Source organism: Anser brachyrhynchus, assembly GCF_964034855.1.
Source record: "Anser brachyrhynchus genome assembly, chromosome: 8".
In the NCBI taxonomy this organism is placed as follows: Eukaryota; Metazoa; Chordata; class Aves; order Anseriformes; family Anatidae; genus Anser; species Anser brachyrhynchus.
Window position 1 is genome coordinate 32,398,974 of NC_137702.1, and position 23,273 is coordinate 32,422,246.

The window sequence follows — 23,273 nt, forward strand, 5'->3', positions numbered from 1 at the left end:
TCCCATTAAAACAAAGTATGCTTTCGTAAAGTCAACAGAAGACATGTACCTAGAAATAAATGAATGCAGGTTTATCCTAAGCAATGAAGAAGTTTGAAAAGGACTAGTAAGTCAAATGGCAAGTAACTGAACACAGGTTCCAAGTGTGATGTTGTAGCACAAAGGGTCCATGCAAACCTTGATGTGCAGACACAGCGCAGATATTAATGGTGGTAATTTTTACATTTATGTACAAATGGCAGAGAGTGATTCAGGCATAGCTTATATAGTCCTGGTGCTCATGTTGCAAGATGGATACAAAAAAAAAAAAAGAAATGAGTACAGAAAAGAGCTATAGGGTGTTCTGTCAGAGAAAATGCCATGTAACAGAAGAACTAAAAATCTACTGAATCAAAAATATTGAAAGGTGAGTTTATAACAGCGTATACATAACATGCACAGAAAGAAGTATTGAATATAAGACCTTTGAATTTACCACAGAGTGATGTAAGAAGGAATAATGCGTGGTAGCTGGAATCAAGCAAGTTCAAACAGTGTGGCCTTCAGTACCCAGTTCAGTACCACTGACAATAATGTGGTTGATTTCTGGGCTCTTGATGTTTTCAGATCAGGACTCAGTGCCTTCCTGGAACATGCAGTTAGCTAAACACAAGCTATACTGTGTTTGAGTACAGCACAGTTCAGGGCTAATTGGGTTAAATGCAATTGCCTGTAATTTATAGGACAGCAGACTGTATACTCCAATAGTCCCTCTTTTATAGACTTTATAAATACATTTCTGTATTTATAAGCTCTCCAAGAACTCAATAATTCTTTTCTTACTTCCACCCCACATCTAGCCTTTCGTTCTGTGTATGCCTTTCCTATCTTTGACTATCCTGTCCCAGTTGCACAGCACTGTGGCGTAGAAAAATACCACTTGCAGATAATGGGGAGATGACTGCACCCACTTCTTGTCCCAGTTGCTCAGATTACTAAATATCTCAGCAGTTTCTCAAGTAGTATCCCTTGCCCTTGCCTTTATTTACCACCTAGAAGAATGCATTTCATCCAGCTCAGATCTCTCTCTATCCAAATCCAGTCCTTCCATACTCTACTACTGCAGCCTTTTATTGTGTCAGTTCATCAAATGTGCCTCAGCAAATGATTGAGACTACAGCCAAAAGCAAAGCAACATAGCTGGTCTGGGGTTATGCTTCAGAGACTTTTTCAGCCTTTAGACAAAATTAAAATAGACATAAATAAGGCTTTTTCCAGCAGCAACAATCCATTTAAAGTAATTTGAACGTTTGTGTTTTCTGCAACTTCTGAGGTTGCTTACAGCTTAACAGGAATACTCTGCCTAGCCAAAATGGTACCTGTGTGACTAAAGGGAAAACTGGTATCTTATCTGCATACTAGCTGAGTGCTCTTCCTTTCCTCATATTCTATATTATCGTTACATGGAGCATCTGTTTGAAAGTATACATTTTCTTTTCCTTCTCTATATTTTACCAACATAAAAGGTGTTTCTTTTCATGGTTAAATGAGAGATTCTGTTCTCCTAATAGATATGTAGGTAACACATTGCTTTTGCTCCACTATCTGACATAAGGCTGATCCAGTAACCTCACTTATTGAATAATTGTGTTGTTGTTGGGAATATTCACACATGTAAAATGAGGAGGACTTGGCCCTTTGGTCATATTTTTGTAATAAAAGATAAAATGAGATTTTAGGAAACTGCAACTTATGACCATGATATTTATGAGGCTGTCAGGATTGCCCTGTAAAAATTCTTATTATTTAATTCTTCACTCCGACACTAAAGCATCATTTCATTTATATGCAAATAAGAATATATTCTACTGCTGTTTCTTCACTGAAGAAGCTGTTTGAATTATTCACATTTTATTAATAAAGCTTCATAAATAAGTATTTTTTCTACTCAACTGGTAGTGGCCAGGCAAGAGAATCTATTTATCAGACTTTGTTATTATGAGCTTCATAACAAAATATGAAGATTTATGGAGTACGTAATTAGATATTATGTGATCATAATGGTAACGTTGGGTTATACAGATGAAATACACTTTTCTTTGTGCATTCCTCCTTGGTAGAGGCACTTTCTGGAAAATGGACTAAACTCATCCCCATCACTATGTTCCAGGAACTGCCTGTGAAACAAACAAAGCAATTTAATACCTTTTTGTGATCACACACAACAAAATAATTTTGAATAATGAAAAGATGCCTAAGAAAGACGTGTGGTGAAAATGCTGCCTCTCTTCCGTGCAGAGATGTCTCCAGACCTAGGATAACTTTGTATGTGGCATTACAGTGTACAGCCTGAAAGTGGCTGGCCTTTAAACCATCATTTAAATACCCAGCATTTAATTTTCCCTTCAAGCACAGACCATGGAGTACTCCTGTGGTGAAATCAATTCTACCAGTGCTGTGAATGAGGCTGCCTATGGGGCTGAGCCCCAGCACTGAGTCCTGGGTATGGAACAGCCAGGTTTGCAGCTTCCTGATGGGTTTAGGCAGAACAGGGATTCCCTGATGATCTGCTTAGCCAAGACATCAGCTTCTTCAGGTGTGCACTAGGGGGACTTCAGGAATCCAGGGTATTTTCTTCAGCAAAATCAGAGCAATCCATAGAGACTAAATGAAATTTCTGTAAATTGCTTTGTCAGAGTTAGGTATGTATATTGCTCTTAAAATAGACACTTTTTGAAATACTGGCACTGAATTCTCCTTGGAGATTTGAAGAATGAGACACACAGAACAATACAGTTGTGAGATGTCCAATTCTATGATACAATAGCACCTGAGTACCTATAGATGACCTAAACCAATGAAAAATTAAGGGAAAAAGGCCAGAAGTGAAATACCTGCTGAGTATTACAGATCAACCCACAGAGTTTTATTTTATTGCTATATGCTGTAATCCAAGTAGAATTTTAGTTTCATCAACTGCACCTCTGAAATCCACTGTAGCAAAACTACTGTAAATTAGAAGTAGTCTAGTAAATCTAGGCTGCCTACGTTCTTGTAGACAGCTGAAGATGTTTTGTGGGAAAAATTGTCAGCTTGAATTTTGACCTTGTCAATTAGACAAGTGCTGATTTTACTGTTTCTGTGGAAGCAAGACCATGGAGCGTCCTTTGGAAGTCTTTCAACATCACAGTTAGCAAGACTGAGAAATTAACCTGTAATTGTATGCATGATTGTTCTTGAAACAGTTTGGTTTTTTTTTTTTGCATGTGAAATAAGGGTCTGTGAGCTGTCTTAGACTTCATGCAACCAAACATTATGTGTGCACTTGAATTTAAGCATGCAACATTTATGAAGGCATTGAATCGGGTTGTGTGCTGCGTATAGCAGCATGTGCTAGATAGGCACATGTGTGTTTAGAAGAACAACAATGAGCATTCCTCAATAATTACTTGCAACTACTCTGAAGGATCCTGTATTGGTTGATAGAATCAGTGAGGCAGAGAATGTTCTGAAAATTTTCAGCTGTGCATAGTTATTATGGCATACCTAACGCTGGCCAGAGCAAAATTTAATTGTAGGCTAATTCTGTGATATCTTACACATGATCAGAATTATAGAATCATTTAGGTTGGAAAAGACCTCTAAGATCATCTAGTCCAACCTTTATGAAATTCCTCAAAAAGCACTTTTTTCACTAGCCTGTACAACCACAGATTCAATTGCTAATTATAAAACTAAGTCCTGAAAGCACTACACCTCAAGTACTCACTGTATTACTTTTTGAAGAATCAATATTGTAGCAGTAATGTAGCACTCATTTCTGGACTTTAATTAAAAAAAAAAAACAGTTAACTTTTATCTCAAGATTCTTTAATCTTCTACGTGTTGAATACTAGCTAAAACATTTAAACAGAAGATTGCTATTATTCCTTCAACAGTATGTATTTGCTGCCTATTTGCAATATTGTTCAGAATTGTTCACAATAAGCAGAGTCAAAACAGAAAGTAGTATAAGTATAAACCTGTTTTATTTTGCTGGGATGTTTGTGACAGAATTGTAGGCAGGAAAAGCAATTTTGATGTCCACAGACATTTGATAAGCCAAAAATTTTATCTTTGAAAATAGACTCAAATTCTGTTATGAAGCTTTATTTGCAAAAAAGAGTAGTAAAAGGAGAGAAAAAATAATCTTGAGGGGCATACTAATTTTGGTACGTTTGATCCTACATGGCTGAAAATTGGGGGGAAAAAAGCATTGGGGGAAAAAAAAGCATGTAAATGATTTAGAAAGTAAAGCTGTAGACTATTACAATATTCTAATAAAGCTGGAAGCAGAAGTACAGATGAGGGCAGAAAATGTTCATAGAGTATTCTTCAGTTACATAGTTTCACCCACTGAAAGAGTAAGTGCAAGATCTTGCACTGTGAGTTTCATCTGAACATTAAAATCATTCTGAACGCCTGAATGGAAGAGCTGAGATCCAGAAATTAAGAGATAGTTCCTTTTTTCCCCTCCTGATAGAGGATAGATGCTAATTTGCAGTACTGAAATGGATGGGAATTTTACTCCTAGCTTTCTAAAAGGAGGAAAACCAGAGATATTGTTAAGGTGATTTTTTTTTCCTCATTACGGAAACCATTCTGAAGTGTACATTTATACTTGCCAGGGTTTGGGGATCAGGACCAGATGGTTCTGATCAGCCCCACCTAGGGCCTCTCCCCCACCCTGCCTACTGCCCAGGACCCCACTTCAGCTCCCCACAGCCCTGCCCTGCCCAGCCATGGCCCCATGGAGCTGGGCAGGGCTTGGGGGCTGATGTCCCAGCCTGGCCTTGGACTGTTCCAAGCCCCACTGGGGTGTCAGGTGGGTTCTGGGGCTGCCCCTGGCTTCCCCTGCCCAGCCCACCCACCTGCGCTGCTCCTGGCTGGTGAGGTCCTGCCCTGCCCTGCCCACCCTGGGTATTCCTCCTGACTCCCACCGCTAGAGCTGCTAGCTTTCCATGTGCCTTGACAGGGATGTTGTGGTTGTTGGATTTTATTGAGGAAGAAGTCCAGCAATCACCATCTCAGTCCTCCATCACTTCTCTCCTCTGTTACAGCTAATGTACAAAAGAGGCTCTTCATGAAAGCATTCCAGATAGGTAGGCCTTGATGTCTGTGTTTCCAGCCTGGCAGCTCTCTGTAATTGTATGTGTTCCTGGTTCATATTCCCAGGTGCTTTGGCCAAAGGCAGCAAATACAGAAATTTAAATCAGGGAACCATAAGACCTAGTCTAGGAACTAGATGATGTGATCTTCAGGATCTCCCAGCACAGCAGTAAATCAGAACAATTATTCAGTGTGTGTTGTGATACACATGTAGCATTCTTCTGTCACCACTTCAGTTTTTCCTTGGGGCTACAATACTAAAATCTGAAAAAAGCAGTTAATTTCTTGTAGTCTGCTCATACTGAAAGTAGTCATACCTTTAAGTCAGCTGTCTCCAGTACTACTGTAATGTGTACCTGCTACCGTAGTGGCAATAGTTACTGAACTTAGATATATGGCCTTCTTTGTTGTTTTTTTTTTGTTTGTTTGCTTGCTTTCATTAATAGGGAAGGATTATGTGTCTTGGAAAAGCATTATTTAAAGTGTGTACTGGTGCACTGCAGTGCTTGTACTATATTAAATTCCAAGGATGAATTCTCTTGTGAGTAGTTTGCCGCAACTTGACTGCTTCATTTATTTTTAAAGAAAATTGTCTGTTATTCTTCTTTTTTCTTTGCTCTCAGTTACAGGTAATGAAATGAAAACAAGTTTAATTGTTACGATATGGAAAACTGTGGTGAACTGACTTTCCTGATCACATGAAGAGGTGGTAACTTCTGTGAGCTGGTATAGGAAAATGTTGAAGTTCATTGTGGCTTCTGTGCTTCGAAGCATACGTAGCTTTGTGTCAGAGTACTGCAGAAGCCCTTTTTGAGGCTCTAGCGCAAGGAGGACAATGATGCAATGATCTGGGAAGCCTGCTCAGTTTCTTCTCTCACCACCCCCAGTTCCAATCTATGAAAATGTAGAAATAGGTGGCATATGATTAGAAAAGAAACTGGGTGAGTCCAAATACTCAGGTTCCTCCAGCTGAATTATTATTTCAGTGGAGAAACTTGTAAGATGAGAAACAGGTCTGGGATTTCTGGCAGGCGGCATAACACATCCACCTTCCACTCGGCATAGTCGGGCTTTGTGCCCACACTTTGCAGTGGTCAGAAATCAGATTGGTAAGCCACAGTTTTTCTAGCAGTATCTGCATTACAAGGGTCAAACACAGTGTACATACACCAGGCTTGGATGAGTTGGAGCATGTGAAATGGTGGATATTGCCTCCATGCTGCTTTTCCCCTTTCTCCTTGTGTTAACTCCCTGCTGGGTCAGATGACAGACAAGCTCTTTCCAGACAGAGCAGGAACAGTACAAATGATCAAATATGGCTGTATCTGGAATAGGTGGAACAGTCATTTAAAAATGAAAAATGAACTTCTTGAGCCCTCCAGTGGTGTAATTCTATGATCCTATAAGCGGGGAAACTCATCTAGAAGATTTTATTATGTCACATTGCCTTGTCTCTATCTGATTGCCTGCTTTCTGTCATAGTTTATGTTTTTGCAGGGTGGCATGTAGTACATTAGTTCTTCCAAAAGTCTGCCCACATTTCCTCAAGCCACAACCCTGTTTTGGGAGTTTGTGGCTGTCCTTCATGTCCTCTGTGAGGAAATATTTTAGTGCTGTAATTTGGTGTTGCTGTGTTCCAAATAGAGTGTTTGGCTTGCACATGAGCTTTCCAGGGCAGAATATGGATGACTGTGTTCTGATTTTTATTTTTGTTCCTCACTCTGTGGTATGCAAACCACAGGACCAAATGGCACAGTTACAGAAATGTGTGAGCTGGTTATGCAACTGCTTCCTATTATAGCTACAAATATGGAGATGGTGAGTTAAATGGATCAAAAATAATGTCACTGTTCAAGAAAGCAGCAAGGCCAAAATGCTTAGCTGTGGAAACTGAAATATTGCTGTCCAACAGACATTTCTGAAATATCTAATGTTAAGAGAACTGAAAAGGAAATGAATTTAATTCACAAATGTTTTAGTTTCAGCTGAGATGGAGTTAATTTTCTTCATAGTAACCGGTGTGATGTTTTGTATTTAGGATGAAAATAGTGCTGGTAACACTGATGTTTTAGTTGGTATCGTGCAGTGCTTACACCTGATCAAGGACTTCTTTGCTTCTCATGCTGCCCTGCCAGTGGGTAAGCTCCCCAGCTTATAAGAAGCTAGGAGGGGACACAGTCAGGACAGCTGACCCCAGCTGACCGGAGGCACGTTCTGTACCCTATGGCATCGTGCTCAGCAATAAAACTAGGGAGAGTTGGCCAGGGCAGCTGTCATTGCTCAGGGATTGGCTGGGCATCGTTTGGCTGATGGAGAGGAATAGTGTTCAATGCTTATTGTGTGTTTTTTTTTTTCCTGTTTTGTTTTCTTATTTCCTTGGTGTTTTCGTTTGTTTTGTGGTGGCGCTGGTTGGTTGGTTGGGCTTTGTGGTGGTGTTTTTTTGTTGTTTCTTTCTCCCTCCCTCCCTCCCTTCCTTTCTCTTCCCTCATTCCTTCCTTCCTTCCTTTCTTCCTTCCTTCCTTTCTTTTTCTTTCTTTTTCTTTCTCTCTTTCTCTCTCTCTCTCTTTCTCTCTCTCTCTTTCTCTCTCTCTCTTTCTTTCTTTCTCTCTCTCTCTCTCTCTCTTTCTCTCTTTCTCTCTCTCTCTCTCTCTCTTTCTCTCTTTCTCTCTTTCTCTCTTTCTCTTTCTTTCTTTCTCTCCCTTCCTTCCTTCCTTCCTTCCTTTCTTTCTCTCTCTCTTTCTTTCTCTCTCTCTCTTTCTTTCTCTCTCTCTCTTTCTTTCTTCCTTTCTTCCTTTCTTCCTTCGTTATTAAACTGTCCCTATCTCAGTCAACAAGTTCTTGCCCTTTTACCTTTTTTGATTCTCTCCCCGATCCCATGGCTGTGTGGTGCTTAGCTGTCTTACCAGGTTAAACAACAGCAAAGATTAAGAGAGGTACTTTAATTCTTTTGTCTACCTGGAAACCAACTTCCTACTAGCATCACTGAAAGGAGGATGAGAGAGGCAATGGGGATGGATCATACTTTGTCCATGACAGTTGTCAGCTACTTAGTGGCTAGCATGTGCACTCCACACAAGTGAGGCATTGAGATGTTATCAGTTTTGGCACAAATGTGGTAATAAATTGACACTTGTGTGAGTCCATGGTACTCTTCAAATGTTGCTTGCTGTCATAACAATCATCTCTTTTTTTATTTTCTCTTCTGTCCATCTGCTAACTGGAATTAGTAGCAAAATAAAAAGGGTCAGTCAGAAACAGGGATTATCTTACAAAGTTTGATAAGAAATAGGAAACCAGTATGATTTGATGGAAGGATTTAAAATAAAAAATAAAAAAGCTTTTTTTGGATGGCAAAAGCAGCCTAGGATTCTTAATTTCTTAAACAATGCTGCTAAAACTAATAAAGGACAGAATGGTGAATAGCGCTAATCAGGGAAAAATCACAAGAACATCACAGCTTTAGTTTAGAAGTTGCTGGGGAAAGCTGAGAAGTCTTTCTGTTTGTCCTAGCTACAAGAATCATTAGCTTGTTGTGGAAGTCTACAACTTAGGCTGTCTTTCTTCAGAGGTTTATGGGTAAGGGAAAGAAATAAGACAACTGTAATGCTCTGTCTCCCTATGAACACTATCTTTCATGCCAAAAGAGAGGTTATTTCATCACTATCCCTATTACACTCAGTCTTCTTGTAGCCACAGGCTTAGTGTCCTAAACAATCCCTCTCAACTTAAGAAAAAAAGAAAAAGAAAAAGAAAAAGAAAAAGAAAAAGAAAAAGAAAAAGAAAAAGAAAAAGAAAAAGAAAAAGAAAAAGAAAAAGAAAAAGAAAAAGAAAAAGAAAAAGAAAAAGAAAAAGAAAAAGAAAAAGAAAAAGAAAACATTTTCTCTTGTTTTTCTCCAAAATATACACTCCAGTCACAGTTACGGATACTTTGTGTTGTGACCAGGCTGTTCATCCCAGGACACTTTCGCATGGCACTGGCCAGTGGGACCTTATTCTCCATTGACTTCATCAGTATTTGTATATATGCAATGCAAGACAAATACATATGGTGCATGTAACACAGTCTTACTTGATAGCATTTGGTACCTGCATAGCTCTGATAAAAATCAGTTCCTAAGGAGAGGTGGAATGGAATGTCAAGCCTTTAGATAAAAAGGAAGTCTGAAGAAAATCCATGGAGGACAACAAGGAGAGACTTTGAACAGATCCCGAAATCAACAAAGAGCTGGTAGGGATAGCTGAGGATGAAAGTTATCATATTTTTACATTAAAATTTGTCTTCAGTTGATTAATTTTAAGGTTTCTGCTATGTGTTTATATTGAAGAAACATTAAGGTCAAAATACAAGCATTTCAAATTAGGAAAGCAAATGGCTCCAATGATAGTTTTAATAGATTTCTTAACAGGAGATTTCAGGGTGAAACTGGTAGAAAAACACATGGAGAAAGCAATGAAAGTACTAATATGCAGCCACAGGAGGTACAGGAAGAGGAAGAAAGACAAGGTCAAGCATCAAGTCAGCAGACAAGGGAAGCAACCATTAGGTCAGAATAGAGGAGAACAAAAGAAGAGAACAAGCAGCACACGTATAACATATGTGATAGACAAAGAAGCAGCGCATGTATAACATGTGATAGGCAGGGCCTAATTCTGCCTTGGCATACACCAGTGTAACTTCATCGGCTGAATCCTCTTTGCACAATGTCACTTTCAATATGATCTAACAACATGGAAGCTTGCTTTTTTTTTTTTAAGTCAAAGCTAAATTTTCATTGTCTTATACCATTTCTAGGCAATTGTAATTTCACCGTTCCACTGTTGTTACTATTATGGTCCTTTAGTTACTGCAGATTTCTTCTGTGTATCTTTTATGAGTAGACATTTACCTGTTTCACATTTGCATTCTGCTTTAGCAAAATTAAATTCTTTAAAGATCATTTTGGTGGAAGCATGATATGCACACTATTGCTTGAATAGTGTGTTATTGTATGCATTTTTAAAATCTATGAATTCTGGTACATTCCATCCATCAATGCTCATTTGAAAATATTTAGTGTTGTGGTTGTTTGTTTGTTTTTCTTATTACAACGTTAGTATTCACATTTTCTATATTTTGGCGTCAGTGGTGTAAAAAAGCGTGAAGAGAAGAATCAGCTCCCAGAATCAGAAAGCAGGAAAACATCTTGGCTTGAAACATTTTTTCTTCTATACTTCGATCATGTATATTATTTTTAAAGCTGTAAACCACAGGAAACTTTGCCTCTAACCTGTAGAATTAAAAAAAAAAAAACACAAAAAAAACCTCTTAAAACCTGCCAACTCCTGTTCCCTTCCCAAAACTTCAGGCTTCTGCTATTCTTATTATGCATACAACTTATACTAATTTTGCACTATAGACAACACTGTATTTACTCCTTGTTTATATCACCATAACAGAAGTAGAATTAAACCCTCAGTTCATCGATTAATGAAGAGTAAAGACATTCTCATAGAAATCATAGAATCAATAAGGTTGGAAAAGACCTTTCAGATCATCTGGTCCAACTGTCCCCCTACCACCAATGTCACCCACTGAACCATGTCCCCAAGCACCACGTCCAATCTTTCCTTGAACACCCCCAGGGACGGTGACTCCACCACCTTCCTGGGCAACCCGTCCCAATGCCTGACTGCTCTTTCTGAGAAGAAATGTCTCCTCATTGCCAACCTGAACCTCCCCTGGCACAACTTGAGGCCATTCCCTCATGGAAATATCTGTCGTCAGGCTCTTTTCAAGAATAAAAAGCTAAAGAAATAACTTACTACCTGTATAAAAACTTTGGAGCTGAGTGAAAAAAATCAGCGTGTGATTCACCACAGCTAACACATGCTGATGTAGTCTGTTGTTTTCCATTTGTCTACCATACTTCCAGTTCTGAAGAGCTACCCACACAATAACAAAGAATTGCAGCTCATAAGAAAATTCTTTCATACCCCTATACAGAAGAACAAAGAAATACATACAAATAAAACTGTGCCATACCCTCGACTCCAGCGGGCCTGACTGAGGTGTGCCGAAGTCCCAGCAGGCTGAGAGAAGCAGTTATAGAGCCCCCCGCAGACAACAGCACTGGGGCCCTGAGACCAAAGAAGTCCATCAAAGATAGAAATTTTATACTGAAAGGAAAATAATACATATATCACTTAAGGCATCCAGCTTAAAATTATTGAAAAGGAGGACAGAACTATGGAAAGGGGGGTTCTTTTAGAAAACTGCCTCTGGACTGTATTTTAACGTTCTGAACCTGCTCCCTCAAGCTATTTTATAGAATACCCAGTTTTCTTGAGTTTCAGAAGTACTAATGATTCAATGGATGCAGAATCACAGAAAGCCCCTGAACTCAGCTTATGCTCCCCTCCGCTGCCTTGAAGTCCTATTTCCAGCCAGTGTTTTAGAACTATAGAGCATTGCAACGGGGTAAAATCCCTTGGCAATATGAACTGTTACATTCTTTGAAAGGAATTCAATTCAAACCAGAGAAATTTGATGTATATGACTAAAATATTTTGTCTTTTTCCTAAGAACTGGTAGATTATTAACCTGAAAGCTTACTTTAATGCAACAGTCATAGTAATGAAATGCAGTATTTCCTTTTGTGTTTAGTATCAGTTTTTTCCTCTCTTCTCCAGTATTTCTGTAGATATTTCATGTCGGTTTTGATGTTTAAAATAGTGGTTATTTGAAATGTTATGAATACCCAATAGAAATTTGGTAAGTAGCGAGCCCTACTCCCCAGTTTAATATGGGGATAGTGCTTTTTTAATCCTTTTCAAGCACATGACCAACAATTCTTGCTATAATGTCAAAAAGTGACATAAAAATACCATTTCATGCAAATTTCAACTGTCTATGACTTCAGATAGATGCTGGATGCTCTATAGCTATATAATTCATCATGGTGAAGATGGCCTGTTTTTATGATGTCAGCAAATAACATTGCCAGGATTTCCACAATAAACATAAAACTAGGAAAAATGTATAAAAATGTAAGTGAAATCAAAAAAGGAATTCTCAACCTTCAAAATCTCATTTGAATGCCTTCTTTTTCTTTTTTTTTCCACAAGGCTGTTCTGAATGAATTAGAAATTATTGAAATGTTGTTAAAGCAAAGCCATGCTCTGCTGAAATTTCACCAGAATCAGAATATCCCACTTGGAGATACCACCTTTGCTCAAGATTTTTATGAAAAGTCTTGAAACAACTGAAATATTTTAAAAGGGAGTCAGTGTGAGGTATCTGGATTTTACCAGGATAAAAACTCATTTTTTTGACCAGCTCCAGGTGGAAATACACCTCTTATTCCTCCTTGCCACTGTTCTAATTTCTGAGTCACATTGGTGGTGATCCTGGTATTTCACCAGCTTTTACTTATCTGTCCTCTGTCAGCAGTGAAAGCTGCCCTTTTCGTCTGGAGAGTTGACATGATGTCCCCCTACTGCACCACATCCTCTGAAATGGTTTCAACAGAAAGATGTCAGTTTTGACAAATTAAAGCAAAATGTTATTAAGGATAAAATTTTCAAGCATCTTGTTGTCTGTACCAAATTTTCCAAATATAATGACAAAACCAAGGAACAGCTTAGCATTTTTATCATGTATCTTAAAATCATATACTTCTTTTATTATAGATGTATAATGCCTGTGGCCTTCCTGAAAGTCAAGAATGGAATCAGTAGTTACAATGATGAAAAAAAAAAAGGTATGCTGTACTACTAGAGTAGTGAGATGACAGTTACTAAGAAATTAATTGGAGCTCTTGAATGTCCTTGTATTTCAGGAATACATTGTACAACTGGAAAAGGGGTAATGGTTAAAATACTTATTTCAGGCTGGACATGCAGCAGTGGTGGTCTCAAAGGAGTTTTGCTGCTTTCTTGTTCCCTGAGATGGAGCTTTTAGAAAGAAAAAAAAAAGGCAAAAAAAAAAAATACCCAATAGAAATTTGATAAGTAGTGAGACCTACTCACCAGTTTAATAACAAAAATTGCTTTTGCTCTTTGAACTGTACATAGTAATACATTTGTGCAGTTATACTTGTAGGTTTCCAATGTATTTTGGTCTGTATTTCATGCTGGATGCTTGTTTTATACTCTCAGTGTCAGATAGGAAGGATCAGGTGACACACCTTTCAAACCTTGAAATACACATAGCACACACACCCTGAACTAATGACAAAGTAGCAAGGCTCTGTGGAAGACCATTGCAAACTGCCATTGGTCTTTGTGTAGGTGCCATCAAAACTTGGGAAGATGGAACCCAAATGTCCACACCAGGAGACTCTCAGCCACTCTTAGCTGAGGGTCTTCCTGTTATCTCTTTCTTTTGTTGTGTAAACCTCCTCTACTGATCCAATGTCCACTGTTCTATTGCAGCTATTATTGTGGTATTATTATTAATAGATCTCATCTTCATCACAATAATTGCCTTGTGTCTCTTTGCTCTCCTATGGCATCCCCGAAAACAATAGCTAGACACCAGCTGTAGAGCTGTCAGATGCAGTTTGCTGATAGACAGCACCATAAATAAGTGCTTTAAAATCGTATCAACACTGGGCTTGTGTCTTAACACCTTAGCGCATTTCTTTTGCTTGCATTTCATTTTTCAAAATTAGTATTATTTCTAATGAATACCATAAGTTTACCTAAGTTAATTCTAAGTTCTGAAGATCTATATTCTATTCCTTATGCACTGGTGATTAAGATTCTTCCCCATATGCATGTAGTAGCTGGGAGGAATAGCTTGGCATTGTGATTTTTTTTTTTTAGGAGATTTATCCTAACACTTTGTTTTCCCTGGCACTCCTGCTGTTGCCACTTCTACTGCCCAAGGAAATGTTTCTGTCTCAAATCCCTCCACTTCCAAAGTCTATGCACAGACCATGAATACAGTCCAAAGGTGACACTTTGGAGAAAACAACAACAAAAAAGGCAGAGGGACAAGGAAAAGTTTAAAAAAAGGTGGTGATGGTGAAATTTAATGTTTTTTTACATGCAGGAGTTTGTGTCGGAGATTTCATGTAGCCTCCTTGGTCTTACAGCTGTGGCTCTGCAGAGACAAAAACCAAGAGAATAAACGAGCAAAAATAAGGTGACAGGAGATAGATTTCTGTTTGTATATTTGTTTGCCATGTTGCAATAACAGTTTAGGTTGACCTGATCTTACTAATTTTTGTAAGTTAGTATGATTTGCAAAAGCATTTTGTTAAGGTAGAAGTTTTTAATCTTCTGTTTCTTTCATAATAAACACTTTTTAAAGTTACATAAAATCCACTCCTGCAATTCGGAGTTATTAGAATGTGACAGCATTTTTGACTTTTAAATATTGATTTGACCCTTTGGTTCTCTTTGCAAATGTGATCCAAATGTCACTTATGTCACTAGGCATACTTTGCTTACTTGTAGGGGGTATCTGGTTGGGCTCCTTTGCATGAATTAAATATTTGGACAAGAGAGCACAAGACTGTATTTGCTTGTAGCCTAGGGGAATGCAGTGGTTTGGTTGGAGAAATCTCCAAACTCTCAGGTGATTTTCCTGAGCTGTACAGTCATGTTTCCACATATGCACTCTCTCTACGTATGGTTTAATTATCCTGTACCATTTCAAATGGTTTTACCGTGAAAGAGGTAAGACAGGCCTGGACCACAAAACCCAAAAACTGAGTACCTGGAGTTCTCAATCAAAGTGGGAGATGTGGATTTAAATTGCTTCATACAAAAGGAAGTGCTCTGGATGAATGCTGTAATAAAAATGCTGTTTGGAAAAATGAGAATTGAGAACGCTACTGTGCTTTGTAGCAACTTGCTAGATTCTTTAAGTTTCCAAGTCTTCTCCAGAACTGAAAACTAAGGCTTTCAACTTTTGACAGGGCATTCCAATAGAAAGCATGTAAAACACATCACAGCAGAAGAGACACAAACCTGTCAGCATAGAGCATTATGACATCCTCAGTTCTTCTGTAGTTACAGCCTTCGATCCACTGATCAATTCATCTTTACTTAAATACATGTCCTCTTCTGAATATCTTGCAAAAATTAAACAGTAAATCTATATGGTCTAAATTAGGAAGTGATGGGGCTGATTAGTGAATAGCTGGACTAGATATGTAAATTGCAAAGTTTTCTTCATGGCTTTATACGAGATGTTTTAAACACTTAATCAACATCAATGTGTCAGCCTGTATTTCTCTGTGAAATCTTGAAACTGCTCTTTCATCTATGTTGTAAACACATCAACAAGTATGTAGAATGTCTTGACTTTGAAATGCTGTCACCTACTTTCTGTATCATTGTCAGTAGTCAGCTTGTTATAAAAGTGTTTCATTTCTAACTCTTTCTTTTGGTAGCGTGTCGACATACTGCATTTTTCAACTGTGTTCTTTCCTGCCTCTTCCATTTTTATCAAAAATGTAGTGTGACAGAAGTTCTCTTTCTTTGCAACATGGTGGTATCTCAGGCTCTCCACTCTCACCAAAGCTGTTGTGCTACTTTGAGGATACGTTGAGTGTGTGTAAACCATCTTCAGCGTTTTGTGTCAAAGTGCAATAGCAATTTGAACTCAAAGTTTTCTGAGATGGTGAGAAGTCCCCAGGCTTCAGTCCTTGCCTTTACTTTTTAGTTGGAACTTTCCCAGAACATGTTCGATCTGATACAATGCCTACTCCTGATGTGCTCTGCAATACACAGTTCACAGTTTGCTTGGAACAAACGCATCTGATGATGGACAATTTCTTAAACGTAAGTGTACTCCAGCTTTTAATTCTGCTGCTTCTCTTATAATTTCCTTTTTCTTTTTTTGAGAATATAACATATCAGAATTGGTACAATGGTCTCAAGTGCCTCAACTGAAAGATGAACATCTGTACAGGTTACTGCATTGCAGAATGTAAGACACTCACTGTTGTCAAGTTTTGAATTACACTTCTTTCACAAGGATTTTCAGTCTAAAAATATAACCCTGATGAAGTTTACATAGGTATATATTTGGTTAAATTGGAAAAAAATGTTCTGTTCAAATGCTTCCAAGATTTGTGCAATAGAATTGCATAGATCTGTAGTAGGCCAGTGAACCCAGTAACTATGATGAAGTATTCAAAGTAGTAGATAGTTTAATATTAGATACTTACACCATTCCTTTGTGTACTATAATATCAACATCTTACTGCATTTACAACAGTACAGTTTCCTCACACCTTTCAAAGGCCCATGTCATGACAGTTCCTAAATCAAATATGGTCCAATTGCTGTAAAACTCACATGTTTTTCTGGTATCTGGTGCTGAGTCAGGAGGGTTGGGTTGATGTTGCTTCCCTTATCTGCAAGGATACATAATACTTCTTCTCTTGCACTTCCTATTGTTTATTACTTGCATTAGAATAATGTCCTGGAGCTCTGCTCAGGAGTAGACTACAGATTGATAGCTGTATACTGGACAGTTTTGCATTCAACCATTTAATGATGTTATTGGCAAATACTATTACATTAGCAAGCATCCAGTTATTAAATTTAGAGTCATAAGGCTCAAGACAATGTTATTTATGTTCATAAAAGTTAATAAATGTGGAAGAAAATGCAGACTTGGAGGAATGCATGCTTTCCACTGTGGTCCAAGAAGAGTAAACTTTATTTCTGAAGAAAGATTACTGCATGAACTCTTTTCCATTATATCAGTACAGATTACATTCTTGATAACTAAAAAATCATAAAGAAATTTCTTCTAGGTACGGTATGTTTCAAAACCAGGCTGACATGAACCAGAGATCAAACAAAATCTGTATACACGGGCCTATTTTGAAAAAGCTAAGGATCTGTAGCGTGTTCTGATGACATAGTCTGCAGAAATTTAATTGGCATATTGTTGTTGTTTAACATAAAATGCACAGCATAGCTACAGTACTGATGATTATTAGAAATAACTGAGTAAGCAGACTGTCATCTTAGGAAAGATGGTTAAAAACAAACAGAACTATCTCTAGAATACTGTGTGTCTTAGACCTGACTATATCAAGCTGTTAACCATACTGTCTGGACCCAATTCTTACACATTGATCATGCTGCTGCTTTAAACACATTTTGTGTGTTTCAGGACCTTTATTCCACATTAATCAAAATAAGCTTAGTAATGGAATGGGATCAGGGAAGTAAGAAAGTGAATAGGAATAGCTTTTCTAGAAATCTTTGCATTGGTGTTTATTTTCTGAAGACAGTGGCGTGTGGATGAGCATCTCAAAGAGGACAGTAGCTATTTGCCTTTTTTTTTTCCCTAAAGAAAATCAAATAGACACGGAATCAAGAACATAAATTTTCGTAAGGAAGAATCAGACATATAGATGCTAAGTGGCCACAGTGTCACAGAAAGCATTGATCTCTCCTTACCTCTAGTCTACTCCTCAAGCCATTGTATGCCAAAAATAAAAATAAAAAATCTCAGTAGACATAAACTCTTCTGGTGAATAAGTGCTATGTATAAAATGAAATATATTCTAAAAATTCATCCTATATCAGACCCATATTTTCAAAACTCACTAATTTGGTCGTCCCTTGAATGTTGACAAATATCTCTGTGATGTTAAGATTTCTGTATAAGAAGCTTTTCCAAGATGAGAAAGATCTAATTTCCTGAGAATTACATTTCCTGACTTGTTTTGTGGACCTCTTCTTTCCATAATACATATATTTTTGGCAGTTTAATGAGCAGCAGTAAGTTAGCAGGCTTTCAGCTACAATACAAACTCAGAATCAGCTGTTCTGTAAGTATTATTAAGAAATATTTGTAGAAGTGAGGATTTGGAAGATGAGCACTTTGGACGTAATCTGAAAAATTCCTCTTTATCCAGTGATTCAGGGTGACCTATGAAAACTACTCTGAGTGTGGCCTTTTTTTTATTTATTATTACTGAAACTACATGAAATGAAATTCATAAACAGTGCCTATTACTTCAATACATGGGCAAAAAAAGACTGAATTTTCTCCAAGGAACTAGCTTGATAAAATTATAAATAGGGTTCACACTGCAACAAGAAAACGTTATCATTTAAATTCTCTGTTCCTGCACAAAACTTGCTGCAGAACTGGGAGTATTCATTACATTAATTTTTATTACAACTGTTCATATTCTTTTACAAATGAGAAAATTATTCTAGGAAAAATCTGTAGATTTGATAATACAGTTAAGAAAAATTCTATAAATATATAAAAGTTAAAAATTCTTATTCTTATAAGAATTATATATATCTTATATATCTTATATCATATATCTTATATATATCTTATATATATTTATTCTATAAATATATAAAAGTTAAGAATTCTATAAATGTATTAGTTTTCAGGGTCTTCTGAATCATCCAATGATAGATAGTATTGGAATTTTTTCTCAGTGATAATATTGCAGTTTTGAATCCAAACCAAATAATTATACTGGTAGGAAATCTTGTCAAAGTGAACAAACTGTCACAGAGCCTGGAATCTAGATGTTAGCCATTGCATAATAGTATATTTCGTTGATCCACAGTAATTTAGAGCAAAAAGCTAATAAATTAAGAGTTTTGTTATACCTTTTGCTTCTATTAAGATCTGACTACAACAAAATCAATCTAGTTTTAGAAATGACAATTCCCTTCCTCCCTTTAAAAAAAACACATTGTTGGAACTGACAAGATGAAAATAGTAGTCACTTTCCAAAACAGGGGTTGCACATACAATTTTCAGGTTTATTTTTTCATTTATACAAAAGCTGACTCCACCTACACTGTATAAGTGGGACATTCTGTGTGTTTTACTTTAAAGGGAAACAGAAATGACTTTCCTCCTAGCAAGTATACTACGAAGGAACAAATATCACCACAGCATTAATCATTTCATTTCCTTCTGGGTAAATCTCATTTTATCAACCAAGCCTATGAATTAAATATATAAAAATTAAAAAGTATCAGCTATGTGAACTGTAAAATCTATACTTGATATCATCTCTTCTGTCTATGTGCAAAATTGCTAATCTCTCTAAATACTAAGTGACATAAAATAACGTGTTTGTACATGATGAGATTTGTTCAGGGTGGAGCTGTAAATGTAGAATGTGCTTCTTTTGTTAATTTGAAGTAAGATGCAAATACTATACATAATGGTGGCTAGTCTGACACGTTCAGTAGGAGGAGTTCATGTCTGAAAAGACAAAATGTATGGATAAGAAACTGAAAAAGGGAAACAAAAGTAAAGAAGTACAGAAAAGAACATTTTCATCATGAAAAACAGGGCATTAAATATATTTTATTTAGCCACATAAAAATGAGAGTTCAAGAACTACACTTCCTGGGGAAGCATATGTTAGGGGCACAGCACTAGCAGCAGCCTGCTTGGTGGGACCCAGGGGAGCGGTGCCTTGTATCAGTCTGGGAGATCCCCTTTGGCTGATCTGCAGAGCAGTATTGCCAGCTTCCAGGGAAAGCTGCATTTAGCTCTCTTAAGACCCAATATTGCACTTACGCACATGAGTAACTTCAGCTTCCATGAGTCAAGTTATTCACATGTTTAGGTTTTTGCAAGGGTGCAACGTCAGGGCCAAGTTTGTAAGTGCAAGTCAACGAGACAAAATGGAAGAAATTCACCTCTGCTTTTTCCTCATCTAGGCAATCTAGTTTGTGCTTTTTATTTCCTGGTTGTGACTAAAAATAAGGTTGTAACTGCAAATATTTTTTTTTAAATTTGTGAATCTTACTATACTTTCTTTAATAAATGAATCATTGTCACAATCTCAAGCATACACTAAAAATAATACAGTTTAAGGCTTGCCTGTGATTTTAAGACCTCCTAATACTTCACAGTGATTTCAGTTACGGGTAGGGCATATTTTAGAGACCAGTGCTTTGTTGTCAGATCTCTGAAATTGTGTATAAAGCTGAACAAAGGAAACTAAGAGATGACAATGACAATTGTTATCCTACTTATATCTTGATGCTTTTCTGCATTTAATTTGTTCATAGATGATTTGCTCAATTTGTAAGTTCTGGAGAAAACTGAAGCTTCTAACAGATTTGTATCTAGTAAGTATGAGAATTATTCTGTTATCATACGGATCACTGACCAATGTCTGTTGTTCTTGATTTTCTAGTGTTGCTCCAGAACACAGAGTTTTATGGCTTAGTATGTGATCTCTATGAGCTGGAAAGACTCAAAACATATGGCAGATCAGATGTTAAGCTTGGGGGAAATCAAAAATTAAATTGTCTCAGAGCTGTTGAGAGACTGCTTTGCTATATATTTTATGTGATTTGTGTGTGTGTGTTGAGGGAGACGTCACCTAGGGAAGGGAATTGAAGAAAAAATAGCTTTAAAAAATGAACTGTTTGTATTATCGCTTTAAACTTTAAAGTCTGGTCAGCTAAAAGCAGATGTTGTGAACTAAGATGGAAACTTGCCTCAGGCCAGAATTGAAGAAGGCATTCTCTAATTGTAAGAAGTAAAAATGCTTTCTGATTTCAGAATTTATTATAGGCATAAAATGAGTTGTCCTCAAAATTTTCTCCATTTTTATTTAAATTAGTGAATAATATTGGTGGCTTTAGAATTTAATCTCAGACAATGGGTTCATTAGCAATCCTGATTGTATTCTAAGCTGTTTATCTTTTTTTTAATTTAATTTTATTTTTTTATTCTGTGCTTGCCAAGATCCTGTCGTGTTGGAAGTAGAAATGAAGTGCTTCTTACCCTTGGCTCTATGCCCAGTAATTAGATGGGGAAGTGGATTAAAGCATCTAAACATGTGGTGTAAATTTTGGCATATTGTAATATGACACAGTTTTGATATGACTCAAATAATAGGTAATAACTAATAATAAAGGAAAAACTCATATACACAGAATTGTAAAAATGAATATAACCTTTCCTGCATACTTTTAGTTGACCTGGGCTTGCATAGTATTAGAGAATATACTTATGCTATGTAAACATACAATGTCTAAGAATTTGAAGTGGCAAGTTAAAAATTAATCAATATTTTCAAGAAAGAAAAACAAAAAGTTGATTAAGTAAAAATTATTTATGGTAAAATCAATATTTGAGAAAATCTTATGTCTCCTTTTCATCTATTTATGTATGAGGAAATACATATTTACAGTAGCTGCCTCTATAGTATTTGTTGAATGTCATGAAGCTTTGAACCAGATTAAAATTTAGTCTTTTTGAGACAGTTCTGCAATGTATTTTAAATTTACTAGTTCAAAAGCTATGTTCTAGTGGCAAGTCCAGAATTGTAAATTGCAGTATTTCTGTGGAAAAATAATAGCAACCTACTTCTGGATTTTACAAATACTTTACATGATACTGTTTCAATTCATGTAAGTTGTTTGAGGCACTTTTGTTGCTCTAGTTCAACAGCAGTAGCAAGAATGTATATGAATGGGTTTTGGAAATCTACTAGAAAATATTTCAAGGACCAATGTTTTCAGTTTATTTATTGATTTCTGTAGCCTGTAGGAATCCTTTTGATAATGTCATATGGTGCAGAAATCAGCCGCCTATTATAATTTATACCAGGGTAAGAGTGAGTAAGGACTTCTCGATGAGAGAGTAATTCCAGATAAATCCGTCTTTGGACAAGCCCTAAATCTGGCACCAGCAGCGTTCCCACATTCCTTTTTTTTTTGCCGTTTTAAGGAGAATTTAGCCTCTTCCTGTGCCACTGGTTACACGGTTGACTGTGGGTATTGCATGGTGTACCGGTCGGGCCGCGCCTCAGAACGCGGGCAGTCCTCGCTGAGCGGGCCCAGGGCCCGCCATTTCGTGCCAGCGGGAAACCGCAGCCCCCGCCGCGGCTAAGAGGAGCCGTCCGCTGCCTACCCGTGCGGAGCTGCAGCAGGACCTAGACTTCCCTGGGGTGGTGCTGGGACACGGCCGGGCGGGTACTGCCGCTGCCCGCCCCACTGGAGGCCTGGGGGGACACGGGGGACGAGGTCTCTGCGAGCGGGAGCGAGCGCCCGCCGCGGCCAGGCTTTGGCCGCTCAGCTGCCGCCATTTTGTGCGCGGTGGCGGGCTGCGCTCTGACAGGTTCTCCTTCCTGGGGAGAGGGAGCGTGACTGGGGCTTTGGGAGCGCTGCGAGGGGGGATGACCTCTGCCCCTCCTGGGCGCTTGGTCCACGGCTGGGAGAGAGCGATTGCGGTTCGTTTGGGTCGGTGTCCCTGGAGGTGGAGACCTTCGCTTGGCGCCTCCTACAGAGTAGGCTGAGGTGAACGCAGTGGTCTGAGGAGAGGGCTGGGTTTTAGGAGGGAAGTCTCAAAATAAGGAAACCCCACGCGCCCATGGTAAGCTGTTTCTTAAAGGAGATGCGTGAGAGGTCTTTCCTTACAGGGGCTGACAAACATCTATTTGTTAATTAATATTTGGTGCTGTTCCTGCAAACACCTACACATCTCATTCTGCTGTCCTGAATATGCGTTTTCCCTGTGCTATCAAACAGTGTATATGAAAAAATGTTCTTGGAGACTTTTTTTTTTTTTTTTTTTTTCCATGTAGAAAAGCCAGAGACTTTTCACAGTTTCTTGGTTCTGGATTCTGAGGGGAGTGTCCTATTTGACAGCCTATGGACAAATACAAAACTGCATAAAGGAGTGTTAAGCCAGGATTTTTCAGTCTCTTGGGATGACCGTGGCATGTTGTATCATTTTCATTTAAACCATAAAACAATTGGAATTAAGGAAGTCAGTCAAAGAATAAAGTATTTGTACAGAGTGGGGGCCTGAAGGGCCCGGGAGTTGAAATATCATGAATAACAAAGACTGCTCGAGGGTGGAAAGCATAAAGACGAAATATGCAAATGGTGTTGTGTAACCATAGTTCGCAGATTCTCTACTTGGGGTATGAAAACCATCATGCTGGTGTGCAGTGTTTACTGCTCATTAGAGCTAGTGGAGCGGTTGTTAATTCTTCAGTGGCCCTTCACACAGATAATTACTGCCTGAGTAGCTGCAGCTTGATGGGACTGATGGATGCTTTCTGCTGCACTACTGATACCCCAACCAGGCGACTCCTGCTTTAGATTACAGGCATTTAAAGTGTGCAATAGAATGGTGGCAGAATTAACCAGCTTTGTTAGATTAGTGTGTTTTCTAATAC

General features: G+C 37.9%; 1 protein-coding gene across 1 annotated transcript in view; it reads left to right on the forward strand.

The window, feature by feature from the left end:
- The window catches only part of HFM1 (helicase for meiosis 1), a 136,861-nt gene that overhangs the window by 60,558 nt on the left and 53,030 nt on the right, over positions 1-23,273 (forward strand). The window contains exons 5-7 of the mRNA XM_080602814.1: positions 15,782-15,900; positions 20,146-20,205; positions 20,831-22,462. The gene's annotated coding sequence lies outside the window, so the exon portion shown is untranslated. The remainder of the gene's footprint in view (positions 1-15,781; positions 15,901-20,145; positions 20,206-20,830; positions 22,463-23,273) is intronic.